Source organism: Schistocerca americana, chromosome 5 (assembly GCF_021461395.2).
Source record: "Schistocerca americana isolate TAMUIC-IGC-003095 chromosome 5, iqSchAmer2.1, whole genome shotgun sequence".
Taxonomy (NCBI): Eukaryota; Metazoa; Arthropoda; class Insecta; order Orthoptera; family Acrididae; genus Schistocerca; species Schistocerca americana.
The window spans coordinates 55559751-55580174 of record NC_060123.1 but is presented as its reverse complement, the minus strand read 5'-3'; the positions used below and the strand labels follow the sequence as shown (position 1 = coordinate 55580174).

At 41.4% G+C, this 20424-nt stretch overlaps 1 pseudogene; it reads right to left on the bottom strand.

The window, feature by feature from the left end:
- Positions 1–3266: 3266 nt before the first annotated feature.
- LOC124615647 overlaps positions 3267–20424 on the bottom strand; it is a 40552-nt pseudogene continuing 23394 nt past the window's right edge.

The window sequence follows — 20424 nt, the reverse complement described above, 5'->3', positions numbered from 1 at the left end:
ACTTACTGATTATCGCTCTGTAGCAATGTTTTTTCTAGTACATCCGTTTCAAATTTCAATAGAATATTTGTTTATAGGTACATGACCACGTTTTATCTTGAAACATTTTGTCACACTGAAAAAAAAACCTTTCCTACCAGAGTAATTTCTGCAATTCCGTGCGGTCTGAGGCGCCTTTTCACGGTTATCGCAGCTTCCCCCGTCGGAGGTTCGAGTGCTTCCTCGGGCATGGGTGTGTGTGTTATCCTTAGCATAAGTTAGTTTAAGTTAGATTAAGTAGTGTGTAAGTATAGGGACCGATGCCCTCAGCAGTTTGTTCCCATAAGATCTTACCACAAATTTCCAAATTTTGTAATTTCATAAAAGGACTGCAGCACACAACTGAATATCAGCATTTAAAAATGGAATAAAAAAATTTCTGAAAAGTTACCCGAGGCACAACACTGTCTCCTACAGGTTTTGTCAGAATAGAATCACACTTTTTCTCAAGATCTACTAATCCGAGATAAAATGGCCATCGAATTCGTTGTTCCATTGTACAGCTCCTGTCTCAACTTGCAAATGATTCATTGTGCTAAAGTCATCTTCTCCCTTTGCTTGAACAGAATTGAAGCAAGCACACTTCCTTCTGGAAGGTGCAAGGGCGTGTTGAAAAGTAATTCCTTCAACTTTTTAACTGAAAACTCTGGACCATTTGAAATAAAACAAACTTTATTAAAATTGTACATCTTTATTTTTCAGGTCTACATATTTATTTCTCAACATAGTTATCCCGTGGACGCACATATTTCTCCCGGCGAGAGAGCAGTTTGTTGACACCGTCACTGTAAAATGTTTGACTTCATTGACGGAGCCAGAATCTCACCACTGCTTGCACCGCTACATCGCTATATAAGTGAAGTCCTCGAAGGTGTTCTTTGAGGTTTGGAAGCAGATGAAAATCGGATGGCGCCAAGTGGGTATTGTATAGTGGATGGTCGACGACAGTGAACTCAAGATGTCGGATTCTTGTAGATGTCACAGCGTTCCTTTGTGATCTGGCATTGTAATGCTCAAGGAGAGGGAGCTGCACTTGTGGACAAACCTTCGAATTCGAAACTCGATTACAACACACTGTTTCTCACGCACATGTTACATGGTACAATTCGGAGCTATCTAGCGGCAGAGGGTCGGAAATCATATGAAGAATAAATTTGTACAATTTGATTACGTTTGTTTTACTTAGAAAACTTTAAGAGTTTTCACATAAAATTCGAAGCATTACTTTTCTGCATATCCTCGTAATTCCTCAGCTGCCTCCACCGACTACGCTGCTTTGGAAATCGACGAAGAGATTTCGATTCTATAGGAGACTGGCAGTGAACCTCGATAGGTTTAAATCCTTGGTCAGGGTGTAGACCTTCAATGGTTTACAGTGCCATATGCGTCTAGTAAGTCGGCAGATTCTACTGCTGTCACCATACAAGGTTCATAACGGTAGTCTGTAATCTTCTTAAGGCCTTAACTGTCAGCGGTTGGACTGCGCAACGTTTACTAGGGTGAAATCAAGCTTCTTGAGGTACAAGCAAGGGATAAGTTAAACTAAGAGGCGATTTAAAATCGGTAATTGTAGTGGTTTATAACGATGAGCCGTTAGAGGAACTGATCTGCAACTCACTGAATTGCTCTTTCTTTACGAGTATCTTAAATAAAATCCTTTCAGTGATGAAATCAGAAGGAGGAAGAAAATTCATTTCCTGTATAAGAGAGGCGAAAGAGATCAGGAGTCAGCTGCTTGTAACTACAGAAAACTTGGATCTGAAATGACGTAGTTACAAAACTCTACTTCTACATCTACGTGATCACTCTGCTATTCACAATAAAGTGCCTGGCAGAAGGTTCAATGAACCACCTTCAAGCTGTCTCTCTACCGTTCCACTCTCGAACGGCACGCGGGGAAAACGAGCACTTAAATTTTTCTGTGCGAACCCCGATTTCTCTTATTTTATCGTGATGATTATATCTCCCTATGTAGGTGGGTGTTTTCGCAATCATAAGAGAAAACTGGTGATTGAAATTTCATGAGAAGTTCCCGTCGCAACGAAAAACGCCTTTGTTTTAATGATTGCCACTCCAATTTACGTGTCATGTCTGTTATACTACCTCCCCTATTTCGCGATACAATATATTTATCAGAGTTTTTATAAATATAATTTTCTACTCTTGCTAACAAGAACACAGCTTCACATATAAAATACATGAGAAAGACTTCTCATTCTGAACTGTCAAAGCAGATAACATCTCACCACCAGCCATCAGGGAGGCATCAAAGTTGTTCGCATCACATTGTTAAAATGCATCACTTCACTAGCTCAGCAATGAGCTGACAAATCTACACATTTCCAGCAACTGTTAGTCGTTAAATGGAACAACAAGTTCCCTGTTACCAGTCACCGTTTTTTATTTCCACGACGCATTTCGAAGGTTTAAACCTCCATCATCGGGTGGGTTTCTGCACTGTTTTTGTACTCGAAAATAGCCTTGATTGCCTGACTGGGCAGATTAACTTTAAATGCGAACATTTTTAGGGTAGGCTTTACCGTGACTGTTACTGACATTAAATGAAACAACAGGTTCACTGTTACCAGTCACCGTTTTTTATTTCCACGACGCGTTTCGAAGGTTTAAACCTCCATCATCGGGTGGATTTCTGCACTGTTTTTGTACTCGAAAATAGCCTTGATTGCCTGACTGGGCAGATTAACTTTAAATGCGAACATTTTTAGGTTAGGCTTTACCGTGACTGTTACTGACATTAAATGAAACAACAAGTTCACTGTTACCAGTCACCGTTTTTTATTTCCACGACGCGTTTCGAAGGTTTAAACCTCCATCATCGGGTGGATTTCTGCACTGTTTTTGTACTCGAAAATAGCCTTGATTGCCTGACTGGGCAGATTAACTTTAAATGCGAACATTTTTAGGTTAGGCTTTACCGTGACTGTTACTGACATTAAATGAAACAACAAGTTCACTGTTACCAGTCACCGTTTTTTATTTCCAGAAGTTCACTGTTACCAGTCACCGTTTTTTACTTCCAAATAAAAAACGGTGACTGGTATCAGTGAACTTGTTGTTTCATTTAATGTCAGTAACAGTCACGGTAAAGCCTAACCTTAAAATGATCGCATTTAAACTGTTACTCGCTTATATCTACCCCTTCACATTCTTTTCATCCAAGAGTTAAGAATAGTAACATTTACAGTTTCTACAGCTGATCATCCTCTTTATATAAGCAGACCCTTCCTTTTCGGTTTAACTTGCAGCACTGGGCGTAATACGGCTCAGTTTGCCTCATCAAAAAATGTTTTGAGTCCCATCTGAGTGAGAGCACTGCACTCAAGGTACTTCACTGCATCAATCTCCTTTGCCATAGCTAGTCCCTGTGGGTATGTAATTGGTGCTAACTTCTTGTCTTTCGTTTTTCAATTGTGTCTTTGTCTTCCCTAAGATCCAGTTTTGCTCCCACAAGAATAATGTGGGTGGGTGGACAGTGATGTCTTACTTCTGGATACCACTTCACTCTAACGTTCTCGAAAGATGCTGGGTTGACTAGTGAAAAGCAGATTAGGAGGACATCCGTTTGTGGATAAGACAATGGCCGCAGCCTGTCGCAATCTTCTTGTCCTGCTGTATCCCACAGACCCAAATTGATGGGCTTCCCATCCACCATCACATTGGCAGAATAGTTGTCAAACACAGTGTGAACACTTCAGACTCTTACACATGGCCTAAGAACCTAAGAAATCAAATTCTTAAAAGAAGGGCAAGAGGAGAGCAGTGGACTTCCATCACTTAGCTAACAAGAATCAAAGAAGGCTCTCAAACAGTACAAGAGAGAAAAATATTGGATTGGACGTATTGTAATATCACTAAATGTGAAGCGAAATTTCTCATTTCAGCGACACACGATAAGTAAAAGAAATGTTTTATTTGAGTTTTTGTTATTAACTGATTGGCCCGAGGACTGATTTCTTGTGCTGTTTTCCCTGTTTCATGTTCACTGTGCGAGACGGCAGCTGAGTGACGTCCATACGGACACGAATCAATAAGGACCGTCATACGGGGAGAGATGGGAACACGTGATGGACCCAGGAATAGTGTCGAACGTGATCGTTTTGGTCGTCCAGGTGTTACGGTGTTGAAAGGAATAAAGTTGCGTGGGAGTACCGACCTCCAAATTTTCGAAAACGGTACACTCACCGGTCAACTGTTCCCCCTGTGCGACTTTTCAAGAGTGCATTCGGCGCTGACTCCATTTTTACGGATGAAAATGCGCGGGAACATCGAAAAGCTCAAGTGCTGGAGCTCTGGAAAGGGGAGGATACTCGGCGAATGGACTCCCCGCTCGGGTAGACCATCGCGGCCACGACTATATACGGGGTGTTACAAAAAGGTACGGCCAAACTTTCAGGAAACATTCCTCACACACAAAGAAAGAAAGTATGTTATGTGGACATGTGTCCGGAAACGCTTACTTTCCATGTTAGAGCTCATTTTATTACTTCTCTTCAAATCACATTAATCATGGAATGGAAACACACAGCAACAGAACGTACCAGCGTGACTTCAAACACTTTGTTACAGGAAATGTTCAAAATGTCCTCCGTTAGCGAGGATACATGCATCCACCCTCCGTCGCATGGAATCCCTGATGCGCTGGTGCAGCCTTGGAGAATGGTGTATTGTACCACAGCCGTCCACAATACGAGCACGAAGATTCTCTACATTTGGTACCGGGGTTGCGTAGACAAGAGCTTTCAAATGCCCCCATAAATGAAAGTCAAGAAGGTTGAGGTCAGGAGAGCGTGGAGGCCATGGAATTGGTCCGCCTCTACCAATCCATCGGTCACCGAATCTGTTGTTGAGAAGCGTACGAACACTTCGACTGAAATGTGCACGAGCTCCATCGTGCATGAACCACATGTAGTGCCGTACTTGTAAAAGGCACATGTTCTAGCAGCACAGGTAGAGTATCCCGTATGAAATCATGATAACGTGCTCCATTGAGCGTAGGTGGAAGAACATGGGGCCCAATCAAGACATCACCAACAATGCCTGCCCAAACATTTACAGAAAATCTGTGTTGATGACGTGATTGCACAACTGCGTGCGGATTCTCGTCAGCCCACACATGTTGATTGTGAAAATTTACAATTTTATCACGTTGGAGTACATACTGACGAAACTAAAATGAGCTCTAACATGGAAATTAAGCGTTTCCGGACACATGTCCACATAACATCTTTTCTTTATTTGTGTGTGAGGAATGTGTCCTGAAAGTTTGGCCGTACCTTTTTGTAACACCCTGTATTTAGTTTTACGAAAAAACTATGTTTTCGTTGGGTTTATTCGCTGGTAATTGTTTTATTTTTTACTTTGATGAAAAAATACGTTTTTCCCGAAGTAAAACCCACATTACCCAGTCTTTGAGCAGACTGAATTATTCCGATTAGTTATTTAAATCGAAAAGGAAATGAAGCATCTTTCACAGGACATTTCATATTAAAAAGTTAACTGAATTTATTTCTGTTCCCAGAGATGTGTTGAATTGTAGTCAGAGATTTATAGCGTGCCAGGTCGAGTCCAAAAGCTAATGGTGTGTACTTTATCGGGAGCAGAGTGCTGAGTTACGACTAACTGAGTTATCGCAGAGTTGGTCTGCTTGCAGACCCCCTTGCAGAGTTTTCCTGCAGATTTACGCACGACGCGAGGCGTGACTTATCTCTGGCTTCCGACCCAATGGCTGCAGCTCAAGCAGACGCGCCGCGGCACTCAGTGGAGCAAGAGGCAGCCAACTAACTGTCCCGGGTGGAGGAGGGGGGCGTGGAATGCCAGGAAGGGCACAAACAGTCACTAACCTTGCCTCAACCCATACATCAATGCCGACCCCATAGAGAAACGGGAAAACGAGAAGGAAAAGAAAAAGCCAGAAACTGATATTAGAACTGACCATTGTATTTACTTATTTTGTACTGCCTTACGCCTTTCGGTCTTTCGCTATTCTCAGAGGCTCCAAACATCTATAACACTATCTTAGCTAAAACGAAACTGAATATTAAAAAAAAAAAAAATGTTCAAATGTGTGTGAAATCTTATGGGACTTAACTGCTGAGGTCATCAGTCCCAAAGCTTACACACTACTTAACCTAAATTATCCTAAGGACAAACACACACACCCATGCGCCCTAGAGAATTTTTCAAACATGCGCGCAAATATAATCAAGGAATGTAGACCAAATACGCTACTGGCCATTGAAATTGCTACACCACGAAGATGACGTGCTACAGACGCGAAATTAACCGACAGGAAGAAGATGCTGTGATATGCAAATGATTAGCTTTTCAAAGCATGCACACAAGGTTGGCGCCGGTGGCGACACCTACAACGTGCTGACATGAGGAAAGTTTCCAACCGATTTCTCATACACAAACAGCAGTTGACCGGCGTTACCTGGTGAAACGTTGTTGTGATGCCTCGTGTAAGGAGGAGAAATGCGTACCATCACGTTTCCGACTTTGATAAAGGTCGGATTGTAGCCTATCGCGGTTGCAGTTTATCGTATCGCGACATTGCTGCGCGCGTTGGTCGAGATCCAATGACTGTTAGCAGAATACGGAATCGGTGGGTTCAGGAGGGTAATACGGAACGCCGTGCTGGATCCCAACAGCCTCGTATCACTAGCAGTCGAGATGACAGGCATCTTATCCGCATGGCTGTAACGGATCGTGCAGCCACGTCTCGATCCCTGAGTCAACAGATGGGGACGTTTGCAAGACAATAACCATCTGCACGAACAGTTCGACGACGTTTGCAGCAGCATGGACTATCAGCTCGGAGACCACGGTTGCGGTTACCCTTGACGCTGCATCACAGACAGGAGCGCCTGTGATGGGTGTACTCAACGACGAACCTGGGTGCACGAATGGCAAAACGTCATTTTTCCGGATGAATCCAGGTTTTGTTTACACCATCATGATGGTCGCTTCCGTGTTTGGAGACATCGCGGAGAACGCACATTTGAAGCGTGTATTCGTCATCGCCATACTGGCGTATCACCCGGCATGATGGTATGGGATGCCATCGGTTACACGTCTCGGTTACCTCTTGTTCGCATTAACGGCAATTTGAACAGTGGACGTTACATTTCAGATGTGTTACGACCCGTGGCTCTACCCTTCATTCGATCCCTGCGAAACCCTACTTTTCAGCAGGATAATGCACGACCGCATGTGGCAGGTCTTGTACGGGCCTTTCTGGACACAGAAAATGTTCGACTGCTGACCTGACCAGCAAATTCTCCAGATCTCTCACCACATGACAACTTCTGGTCAATGGTGACCGAGCAACTGGCTCGTCACAATACGCCAGTCACTACTCTTGATGAAGTGTGGTGTCGTGTTGAAACTGCATGACCAGCTGTACCTGTACACGCCATCCAAGCTCTGTTTGACTTAATGCCCAGGCGTATCAAGGCCGTTATTACGGTCAGAGCTGGTTGTTCTGGGTACTGCTTTCTCAGGATCTATGCACCCAAATTGCGTGAAAGTTCTAGTATAATATATTTGTCCAATGAATACCCGTATACCATCTGCATTTGCTTGTTGGTGTAGCAATTTTAATGGCCAGTAGTGTACTTTGTATCCATGTTTGACACATTCAGTTTCTTTTTAGCTAAGAATCCGTTATAAATATTTGGAGCCTCTGTGAAGGCCGAAACGCATAAGGCAGTATAAAATCAATAAATGCAGTGGTGAAGACTATAATCAGCTTCTGAGTGCATTGAAAATGGCCGCAACATCTCATAAAGCATTAATGCATTTTGCTGCCGAGAAGAAGAAGATAATCTGTGAAGTATACGTGCAATTAGAGTTATACGCTGATCTATTTGATCGACGTCTGGTGGTACAAATTAGCTTACCCGGACCTGTCGCTTACTTTCCAGACGCTCTAGTAATTCTTAGTCTAGACTGTAGCTGCTGATTATTTTGCCATCAAAAAGACTATCAGTCACTCATGTGGGCCCCGACATCTCCTTCACTCTCTTGTACTCACTAACAGATGCACATTCTCAGGAAAGGCTTCCGTACTTTTTACGAGAACGGTATCAAATGGTTCAAATGGCTCTGAGCACTATGGGACTTAAGATCTTAGGTCATCAGTCCCCTAGAACGTAGAACTACTTAAACCTAACTAACCTAAGGACATCACACACACCCATGCCCGAGGCAGGATTCGAACCTGCGACCGTAGCAGCCTCGCGGTTCCGGACTGCAGCGCCAGAACCGCACGGCCACCGCGGCCGGCGAGAACGGTATCCTGCCAGTAACTAATAAAATGCAGTTCCCGTCTCCCGGTTCCAACCACCTGATCTGTAGATTTCCTTAATTGTCAGATAAATGCCAGAACTTTAAATTCCGCACAGATGTTTCCATTTCAAACACATGATACCTCATTTCCAGCACGCTGGCTGAAGAGATGCGAAATTTCTATAACGCCCACTATGTCCATTTAGACAGAAGTGAAATACACAAAATGAAATAAAAAATCGTTGTTACATTTAATTTTACTGCGTAAATCGGGACGTAGACGTATTAAGTTTGGGTCTGCAGTTCTCTTCTTAAAATGATTTGAGTTTTTACTCTTGGCACCCAATTTCTATAATTAGGAGAGCGAATTGGATACGAAATCTAGAAACAACTGGAGGAAACACGGCAGTACAAGCCATTGACCCCCCTTTCCACAAACAGACATAGATGTACCCCGTTTGTCCAAGTAGTTTCAGAGATTGAATTAACAAAAGATGATATGAGTTAAGATAATGGTTTCAGTCCTCCGCGTGTTGTATATAACCACCTCAAACTTGAGTACTTCGCACAGAATCTTTATACAACCATGTGAAACTGACAGGAAATTCGTTCTTTCGGATGCTGTTCAACTCGCCAGTCACACTGGCCCGAACATCGGTTATGTTGTCAAGACGTTGATCCTTCACGTGAAGTTCTGCATTTTCCAGTTCTGTGGGAGGTTCGTATTGACCATGACACTAATAATGATTTCTTCCAGAAATGAATTGTTCCCCTTTTGCATTTCAGTCGCTTCGCGGCAGGTGTCCAAGGTACCCTCCGCCACACACCGTCAGGTGGCTTGCGGAGTATGGTTGTAGATGCAGATGCAGACATTGTTATCGCTCATGAGTCGAGGCGTGCGGGACAAACTTTGTACACAATTGTCTCTTCTTTAAAAAATCTGGCGAATGTCCTGAATGCTTGCCGGTTCTAGGCGCTGCAGTCTGGAACCGCGCGACCGCTACGGTCGCAGGTTCGAATCATGCCTCGGGCATGGATGTGTGTGATTTCCTTAGGTTAGTTAGGTTTAAGTAGTTCTACGTTCTAGGGGACTGATGACCTTAGCCGTTAAGTCCCATAGTGCTCAGAGCCATTTTGAACATGAATGCTTGATTTAGATATGTTGTTCCTTTGAGGTTTTTGAGACGACAGCGATGGCAAGCAACGGCCTCAGGTACACTGCTTAACACCGCTGGGTCACAACTGACTGGTCGAATGCACGTGCCACCTTAGTTACTCCTCTGACATCAATCATACACCAGGAATAAAATAAGTCTCGGAACTTTTTGGGCGGACTGTGTAAGACAGTAATCACAGTTTCGGCTAAGGTTCTGAGACACATGTGGCAACTGTGATTCCGTTCTAAATATTCACATCTTATAGCATCACTATCTGTCTGGTTTATGATACGTTGTTGTAGCTCGTCGATGTACAGAATTTACAATTCTGGCACCACTAGGTGAGGAATAAAATGGAAAGATAAGATGATAAAAGAAGCAGTTATCAGAAATATAACAAAACTGTTTTCCGAAGCATAAAAACACGTTGTCGGAGAAAATTCAAAACGTAGCTCTTGAACGATAAAGAATCTTGAACCGGAAGCAATCACGGAGTGTTCCCTATGAGTGAACAGACCGAGACGATGTTGGTTGTCATCAGTGAAGGTAGACATAAAATGTAGTGGCTGTTTCACTTGATGTGATGGTGCGTGTACAGTCACACATTAAGTAGACCAACTCGTCTGTGATTCTAGTATCGAGTTAGGGATTTTAGTGTTATTTTTTAGCAGGTTTTAAGGTATGTGTTCTGCAGTAAACTGCACTACACCCATGAGCAGATTAGTAAAGCCCCGAATGATTAAGATATATTGTAACATATGAATAGTAACAAATGAACCTGTATTACTCAGAAAACAAATTGGAAACACTATCTTATGGTCAATATTCGGTGGAATAAACGCTTACTTAAGGAAAAGGAAATGAATTTTTCATGGCTAACTGTTCCAACTTTCAAACTGTTCAAAATATCGAGAAATTACAGAATGTGCTTGCCTTTGACGTATAGCTCTAAGCAGCTTGAAAGTGTGTGTTCCCTCTTGCCTGCATTCAGTGAATCTAGACTTGAAAGAATAATTTAAAAAATTCTTCGTTAAATCACCAAGATCATAACACAGATTCAGAACAAAGTCTCCTCTCATTAAGGCATTTAGAAAGCCCTTTGCTTGCTCTCACATATTACGTCTTACTAATATATCAGATCGTTGCAAGTCATACTCAGAACACAACATCCTTCCAGACAGCAGCCGACAGCTTACCTTTCCACACCTAAAATTAAACTACATGCAAAGAAACAAAGTATTTGCTGGTAATGGTTTGTGATTGTAGCATGTAATTAATGCAGTTAACTATTTGTCCTACCTCATGCATTTATGCGACAAAGTAGTCTGCAACAAAGATGCACACAATGGCAGCATGGCAGCACAAAACTACTTTGAGTAAAGACAAGACTTGAAAGAAGTAACTTACAGCAAATGTTGTATATGTATGTTCAGTGAAGGGACAAAGATATGGAAACACCAAGTGCACAATACATTACCGTGACTAATAAGCTGTAGGAAATTCGCTGGCATCCAAAGCAGCTTCCAGTCCTCTGGGAATGGATAAATGCAAGCCACGTATGGTTATCAAGGTAATCTTATATCATTCTTCCTGGAGAATACTCGCAAGTTGAGATAACGGTGATGGAGGTGGATAGCGATCACACCCACGTCTCTCCAAAGTAGACTAAAAAAGCTCAGTAATATTGAGATCTGATGACTTTGGTGGCCTGGGGAGATGCGACAGTTCAACCTCGTGCTCACAAAAGTTTTAGATGATGCGAATTGTGTGAACAGGGCCCCTGCCGTGTTCGAACACATCGTCAGAAATAGCCAACAAACAGTGCATCATGGGATGAGGGTGATCAGCCAAAACGGTCACATGATCCTTGGCGCTAATGCGACTTTGGTAGATTCTCATAAATCTGTTAATCTCACGGAACACACGTCATTGGGATTACACTAGAGTCTATACCTTGGGATAAAAATACTTTTAATCCTATTGTCTTTGAAAAATTTACGCCACTTGTACCCAGTATAGTATGCAGCATTGTTGGATAAAATATCTTTTGGTTTTCCCACGTTAGGAATGTAGTCACATGAGAAACGACCAATGATGGCAGTGTTAGTGACTTGGCAAGACAGCCAAGCCACTCGGAGGTAGCTGAAAGGCACACGTTTAAGCTCACGCAGACTGGCGTGAGGTCTGGAACAGGACAATGTCTTGAGAATTGCAAACAAAGTACGAAGATATTGGAATACTTAACTTTAATCCATAATTGGTGTACATAGCTCTTGTTGATACGTTAATAACAATCTGAATATAAACTGGTAATGGCGCCTTGCTAGGTCGTAGCAAATGACGTAGCTGAAGGCTATGCTAACCATCGTCTCGGCAAATGAGAGCGTATTTGTCAGTGAACCTTTCCTAGCAAAGTCGGCTGTACAACTGGGGCGAGTGCTAGTAAGTCTCTCTAGACCTGCTGTGTGGCGGCGCTCTGTCTGCAATCACTGACAGTGGCGACACGCGGGTCCGACGTATATTAACGGACCGCGGCCGATTTAAAGGCTACCACCTAGCAAGTGTGGTGTCTGGCGGTGACACCACAGCAGTAGCAGTAGCAGATCGTATAGCATACAGTTTAACATGCTTGGTGAATAAATCGTAAAATGCAACAATATATTTCACACCACCACTGCTTGTGGGATGTGGACCACATTTCTAAATGTTTACTGAGTAGAATAGAATGCAAATCAGTCTTCGTAGACAAGTTCAGAGGTTTAGATTTTTGACAGATTGCACATGTTTTGAATATACTGTGGATCTTGAGTCTCGTATTGCTAAAGTAACAATAGGTACTAAGCTTTGCTAGGCAGTTCTTGGTACCATAATGACCCCAAATAAAATGTGTGTGCCAAATCAGGTTGCGTTCAGAATCCTTAGACCAAATAGTGGCTTCATGATGACGGCGATAAAATAACACATCTCAATATATCAAATATCTGTAGGACAGAGGATGGACAGATTGATATGTGAGTAAAACTCTTACCTTATTCCAGTGAGGATCAGATTTCTACAACGTTGACATATTTCTACATAGGTCGATATAATACTGGTGATATAGCTTATCCTGCATAAGAAGTATTCGGTAATCATTCACATTCTCCAGGTCAGAGTTACACTCATTCAAGTCTTGAGGCAGACGAGACAAAGCGTCGGCAATGATGTTGTCTTTACCCTTAATATATACAATTTCAAAGGAACAGTTTGGAAAGATAAAGCCCAACGTAATAATCTGGGATGTACCAGCTTACAATTTAACAGAAATATGAGAACTTGGTGGTCTGTATAAATTTTAGTGTGCTTACCATACAAATAATAACTGGATTTCTTAAAGGCTCACACTATAGAGTGTGTTTCACGTTCTGTGGTAGAGTATGTGCGTTCACATTCGCTAAGTGTGCGGCTCGCAAAACTAGTAATTTTCACATGATCTTGTTCTCCATTCTTTACAACTTGAAACAAACGACAGCCTAAACCATAGGATGAGGCATCACCTGTCATACAAAAATCTAAATTAAAATTCGGGTGATCCAAAATATTTGCGGTTACCAAAGCATGATTAATACTATCAAAGTCTTTTTGACACTGGTTAGACCATATCCATATCTGATTCTTTTTAAGCAGGTTCCATAGATGTTCACTGTTTACTAGTTGGTGTGGTAAAAATGGCCGAAAGAAAGAACAAAGACCAAGGAAAGATTTCAATTGCTTTTTAGTTCGTGGACTAGGAAAATTCCTGATGGCCTCTAACTTTCCTGGGTCAGGTCGTAGAACTTGACCATTAATAATTTGTCCGAGATACCTAATTTCACTGCACGCAAATTTCGGCCTTTTGCGATTAGCTGTCACTCCAGCTAGTGGGAATTTATGTAGAATCTTTTGCAAAATATCAATATGTTCATACCAAGTCTTACTAGCTATGAACAGGTCATCAACGTAGTGAGTAACTGATTCAACCCATTCATCACCAAGCACGGTATATAATGGGGTGATAAGCACGCCTGAAGGACACAAAATTGATAGGTTCGCCCCCCCCCCCCACCCCTCCGAATATAATGCAGTATACTTTCTAGAATCTGGCGTGATTGGGACTTGCCAGAACGAATTGGTCAATCTATCGCAGAAAAATATTTAGAATTTAAAAATTTCTGGAGTTGCTCCTCTAAATTCTCAGGTTTCGTGTGAACAGGTAAAATAATCTCATCAGTTGCACGAGCATCCAAAACAATTCTCATATTCTCGTTGGGTTTCTTTACAAAAAGTAAAGGGCAGATCTATCTCAGAAAAATATTTAGAATTTAAAAATTTCTGGAGTTGCTCCTCTAAATTCTCAGGTTTCGTGTGAACAGGTAAAATAATCTCATCAATTGCACGAGCATCCAAAACAATTCCGATATTCTCGTTGGGTTTCTTTACAAAAAGTAAAGGGCAGATCTATCTCAGAAAAATATTTTGAATTTAAAAATTTCTGGAGCTGCTCCTCTAGATTCTCAGGTTTCGTGTGAACAGGTAAAATAATCTCATCAGTTGCACGAGCATCCAAAACAATTCTGATATTCTCGTTGGGTTTCTTTACAAAAAGTAAAGGGCAGATCTATCTCAGAAAAATATTTTGAATTTAAAAATTTCTGGAGCTGGTCCTCTAAATTCTCAGGTTTCGTGTGAACAGGTAAAATAATCTCATCAGTTGCACGAGCATCCAAAACAATTCTGATATTCTCGTTGGGTTTCTTTACAAAAAGTAAAGGGCAGATCTATCTCAGAAAAATATTTAGAATTTAAAAATTTCTGGAGCTGCTCCTCTAGATTCTCAGGTTTCGTGTGAACAGGTAAAATAATCTCATCAGTTGCACGAGCATCCAAAACAATTCTGATATTCTCGTTGGGTTTCTTTACAAAAAGTAAAGGGCAGATCTATCTCAGAAAAATATTTTGAATTTAAAAATTTCTGGAGCTGCTCCTCTAAATTCTCAGGTTTCGTGTGAACAGGTAAAATAATCTCATCAGTTGCACGAGCATCCAAAACAATTCTGATATTCTCGTTGGGTTTCTTTACAAAAAGTAAAGGGCAGATCTATCTCAGAAAAATATTTAGAATTTAAAAATTTCTGGAGATGCTCCTCTAGATTCTCAGGTTTCGTGTGAACAGGTAAAATAATCTCATCAGTTGCACGAGCATCCAAAACAATTCTGATATTCTCGCTGGGTTTCTTTACAAAAAGTAAAGGGCAGATCTATCTCAGAAAAATATTTAGAATTTAAAAATTTCTGGAGTTGCTCCTCTAAATTCTCAGGTTTCGTGTGAACAGGTAAAATAATCTCATCAGTTGCACGAGCATCCAAAACAATTCTGATATTCTCGTTGGGTTTCTTTACAAAAAGTAAAGGGCTGCAGTAAGGTGACGTGGAAGGTTCGGTAATTTCCCACTCTAACATTTGTTTCAACTCGGGCCACACAGCGGGTCTTTAGGATGTGGAAGAAAATCTGGTGAGGCTTAACTTCTATTTTATACACATATGTGTTGATCACAACTGGTCGTCTGCTATATGCTTGTATATACTTGGACAAAACATCATAAAATTCATTACGTTCATCATGCGTGACAGCTGTGGTACATGTGTCTGTGTGTCAACATCATCAGTGTCCTGTATTAACTGAATCTTGTACCCTGTACAATATTTATCGTGCTTCAGAGTCGCGGTATTCAGGTCAATTGAAATTTCCCTGCCTATATCTCTAAGTATACATTTACGTTGGAAGAAGTCAATAATGCTGTCCTTCTCGCACCATATACCTAAACCTAAGATGCAATTAGTGACCAGGTTTTGGACGACGAGGAATGGCCATTGTACGATTCCATTACCTACCTTGACTGTCACACGTACCTGTTTCTTAACCCTAGAAGACTTATTGCCGACGGCAGTTAAAATTTTACAGTTCTGTATAGGAAACTCTGGTACAGTTTCAGACTCACACATTTTCTTGTAAAAGCCATAGGACAAGACACTAACTGCCGCCCCTGTGTCCAAAATAGTAGTAGTGGGAGTAACACCTTCAACACCAGTAGTTGAGGCCATAACAATTTCACATCATGATGAACGACATTGTGTGTTCTCTTGTAATATTTTATCAGACATGTTTTCTTCATGGTTATACTTATAAATAATAATGGTTTCTGTCAGGTACATGATCATCGTGCTGTTGCAAAGTGCGCGTGTCAAACAACAAATTTAAATTGAAGTCGCCCCCCCCCCCCTCACCCGAATTGTTCCACAGCCACGACCTGGGGCACAGTAATGAATGTTTCTAGTTTGTAGTGGGTGCAGGTATAGACGGACGTGGAGTATCACTAGTTACTTCCGTAATATTTACATTTGGGTATTGTTTATTCCAGTCTCCGAACTGTGGCGGTCGTTGCGTTTCCATGTTTTGACTCACCCGCGGGTTTGTAGACGCATTCCAGTTCTGAGTTTGCATTTGCGGAGGTGGCAATTACCACTGGCCTGTATTATTGTTTTGCTGCGGTGGTGTCGCAGCGTTTTGACACTGGGCAGCGTAGTTATTGTTACTCCAAATCTGTTACTGGTTTGGTGGGGATCGATGGTCTTTTTCCTTTATTGTTTCTCTTAAAATTTTTGTTACCATTCAGATAATTATTATTACCGTTGTAGTTGCTGCTGTTGTTGTTGTTGCTGTTGCGCGGTCTCTTCTTTGGATTGCCGCCAGTAGAACAAGAAGTGTTGTAATTGCTGTTTGTGCTGTGTTGAGCATATTGGTTCTGTTGTGTAGGCCTATAGGCATTTGCAATTTGAAGCGGTTGACTCTGTTATCTTGCGTGTCCGACGGCAGCCGGCGCGCCGGAATTGGGTTGGTTGGCTACCTTACGTATTTTGCCTGGTGATGGTGTAAGCATTGTAGCAGTTGTTTTGCCGTAGGAACGCTGGTCCTCGTAAAGCATATCAACAGAATCGAGCATTGTGAGAAAATACTCTGCGTCGTTATCTGGGATGTGCAGAAGTTTTTCTTTGATATTAAACGGTAGCCTTGCCTTCAATACACGGAGAATGTCGCGCATTGCAACCGGCTCGTCAAGGAAATGTCCCGTATTTAAATATTTCTCAAAACACCGGCGCAAATTGCCGTGCTTAGGAGTGAATGGCTCACGATGCACAATCTTCCAACGAAGCCGCTCCTGTACAGATTGTGACCAAAATTTAGGTAAAAAGGCTGTCTCAGATTGTTCGTAGTTGACGCATCTGTCGTCTTCATTATACGCCCGTAGAGCTGCGTCGCCTGGATATAACCGACAACGTAAGATATCCTCTTACGGTCACTCCACTTACGAGCAAATACATTTCTGAAATGGTTCCAATGGCTCTAAGCACTATGGGACTTAACATCTGAGGTCATCAGACTGCTACATCTACATCTACATTTATACTCCGCAAGCCATCCAACGGTGTGTGGCGGAGGGCACTTTACGTGCCATTAGCATTACCTCCCTTTCCTGTTCCTGTTAGAACTACTTAAACCTAACTAACCTAAGGATATCACACACATCCATGCCCGAGGCAGGATTCGAACCTGTGACCGTAGCAGCAGCGTGGTCCCGGACTGAAGCGTCTAGAAGAGTGTTTCTGAAGGCTTTAAGAAAGATGACAGGATGTACGGTTCTTTTTTCAGGTATAAATGGCAAAAATTGTCTGTGTTTTATGAGGCTCTCCTCTTTCTTGGCATTATAGTAATGTTTAGTTTCAGAATGATTAGTGTCGAACGGCAAGGACAATGTTGCTGATAATTATCACGACTGCAATGCAGTGTGTCATGTCCAGGTGCGTACTGTTGTTGTGAGTACGTAGTGTGTGGTGTGTAGGCGTCATAAATGTACTTGTGTTCACTGCCAAACTGTGTTTTGGCTGCTATTACCGTCATTGCACACTGGTTGTACGTAATTGTCAAACTGTTTCGATTGCGCAGCGCCAGATTGTGCTGCTTGACTGATTTCGTGTTTGTTGTTATTTATAAATTCCGCCACAGTGTCGTGGACAACAGCAGGCAATTTTTGTTGTAAGCACTCATCAAAATATTTATCTTTTTGCTCGATTCAACTGTGAAATTCTCTATTGATGCATGAGAAATGGTTGCCAGCGCGTAGTCTCACTTAATCAGAAAGCTGTTTGTCAATTGTGTGAACCTTGCTTTCGACATGGGCAATACGCGTTTTTATATCATGCAGTGCCGGATAAGATGTAATCTGAGTAACAACAGACTCGCATGTTTTACTGAGATTGTTCACTTGTGTTTAGATACCTGTCACATCTTTATTTATCTTTTCTTGTTGTAATGAAAACACTGAAAACTTCACGTTGGGGTCGGTGACTCGTCCAGTCAGTCTTTTATCTACCTCCTCAACACGGCTACGCTAAGTTTCGTTTGACGTTTTAACTGCAGCTAAATCTGATTTAATTTCATAATGTCGTGTTTTCGTCTCGTCATAAGCTGTTTTCAAAGTGACGTCAATATCCTGTTTATGTTGTGTCATTTGTTTCATTATAGCAGTGAAAAACTGACAATACTAATTATGTGCAACTGTTCCGCCCCCGCCACGACGTTAGACATAACGTCAGACACCAAAATGTGTTCGGAACTAGATTTAGGCTTATTACTGCTAGACGGTCTATTTTCTAAAATTACGTCACCATTATAGTGAGTAATATGTCGCTCGTTAGTATTCGAGGCTACCGTAACGTCACTTTAAATATTTAATGGCATATCAGAGTCGGATTATGTCTGTGTTTGCAGTCTCTGGTTCTCCATATTTGCTAATTGTTTTCTTGTCAGTACCATGTAAACGTAATGTATGACACAATAAAAATTTAAACTTATAAGGGTAATCAGAATAAATATAGAAATTAATCTCGCTGTGCGACAATGTCTGAACAAGAAAATTAATTGTCGAAAGCAATGGTGGAATTTTGAATATTAATGGCTGCACGCCATATTACGTCGTACAGAACTAAAGTCAGCCATATTGTAAACTGATAAAACTCTATTGTTGCACTGTATGAATAGTGAAAATGATTTTGGAAACCGCGATGTACCTTAAAATCACTGCTACGGAAAGGGAAAATTGTGATAGATCTACCAAGCAAGCTACGATAATACAAGGCGCTTGGGTGGGATTGCCGATGTAAAGATGCGGTGCCTCACCTTGTATCCGCGATTGCAGCGTAATTTCAGGTGTCGACATTGAAACGTCCCCTTTGAAAAATTACTGACACACAATATTTTTAGCGCAACGCAATCTGACTTTCAATAATCCCTACAAAAGAATGGCCCTGACTAACATTAACCTATACCTTTCACAATTCACTTACCTCACAAAAAATCTTAGTTACTCGAACTACTGCAATACAGCGAGCGCCACTAGTGCCAGCTACATAAATGATTCAAACTACGGAAGGCACTAACTACTGATAGGCATAGATAGCAAATGAAAGATTTTAATAGAGAACAAACAATGTATTTACCTCAATAGTGCTGAAAAATCATAATATACATAGCAGTTCATGACATCCAGTCTTACAAATTTCAAAACTCCGCCATTTCTCTCCCCACATCCACCACTGCTGGCGGCTCACCTCCAACTGCGCAACGCTACGCGCTGTTCACATCCAGCTGCCGCTGCCCAATACTACAGTGGCAGACAACAATGCAAACTAGCCACAGACTGCACACAGCACAGCCAGTGATTTTCATACAGAGCGCTACGTAACGTTGCCAAAAAGAAAACAAACAGCCTACTTACAACATAGAATCCATGTATTCCGGTCCCGTATCCCGTTTGTCGTTTGCAATAAACATGTAACAAAAGGAAGACAATATAGCATATATAACAATGCGTCCAGACACGAAGTCGCCAATTTAATTAATTTTTTTTTTTTGGTTCATTCGTAACTGGACCAAGGCCGTACAATCAGTTATACTAATGAATTTAAGAAAGAAATTGTACACACTCTCGGCGCTTGAGCATGGAATTTTCGTTAAAGGTTCGTTAATGTATTTTTAACCATGCTTTTTCTCTCTGTGATTTCTCTAAAATCGGGATTCATTATGAAACGGCAGCCGAAGACGACGGTAGATCGAGCTGGACGACTTTTTGCTTAAAAGTACAGAACCTTTTGCTATGCCAAGTCACCCAATAATCTTAGAATGACTAAAGGCACAAAATAAAACATACATAGATTAGTAATTACAATATATTACGAAATAAAAACACTATTAAAAGTACACATACATTATGTGATTACGAGTGCCGTTTGGCTGCAACTCGTGAATAAAATAATGTAGTATTAATGGCGGTGTGCTACATACTTCCGATCTGGGCAAGACCTAGAAAACAAAATGTGACTCTTTCGCCGATAATACGACGATCAAAACTCTTCAAATGTTTCCAGTCTCTGCATACAATATTTATACAGCCGTGGACTATATCTATGGCTCATTTTCTTTTATTTCATGACTTATAATTACCTTTTCTGCTAAGATAAGCTGAGCATGCAAATGTGCCTTTAAAAAATCACAAATGAACCTTTAAGGGGCTCCGGAAAGGCTCAAAATCATGAAAAGTTCAATTTTTACTTTTTTGCTTTTTCTGAATCTGCAGACTATTATCTTTTAATAAATATATAATTTATTCGTTTCCGAAGACTACAACTATTTTTAAATTTTTTTTAAAATGTGTTCTACATGGGCGTGACCCACTGTGGCGCTGTTAAACTGCTGTCAAATGGTGTTATTATTAACGTCCGTGTTCATCAGGTACATTTTAGTGATGTAAGATAAAGTATGTGTTGTGGCTAACCTGTGATGGTT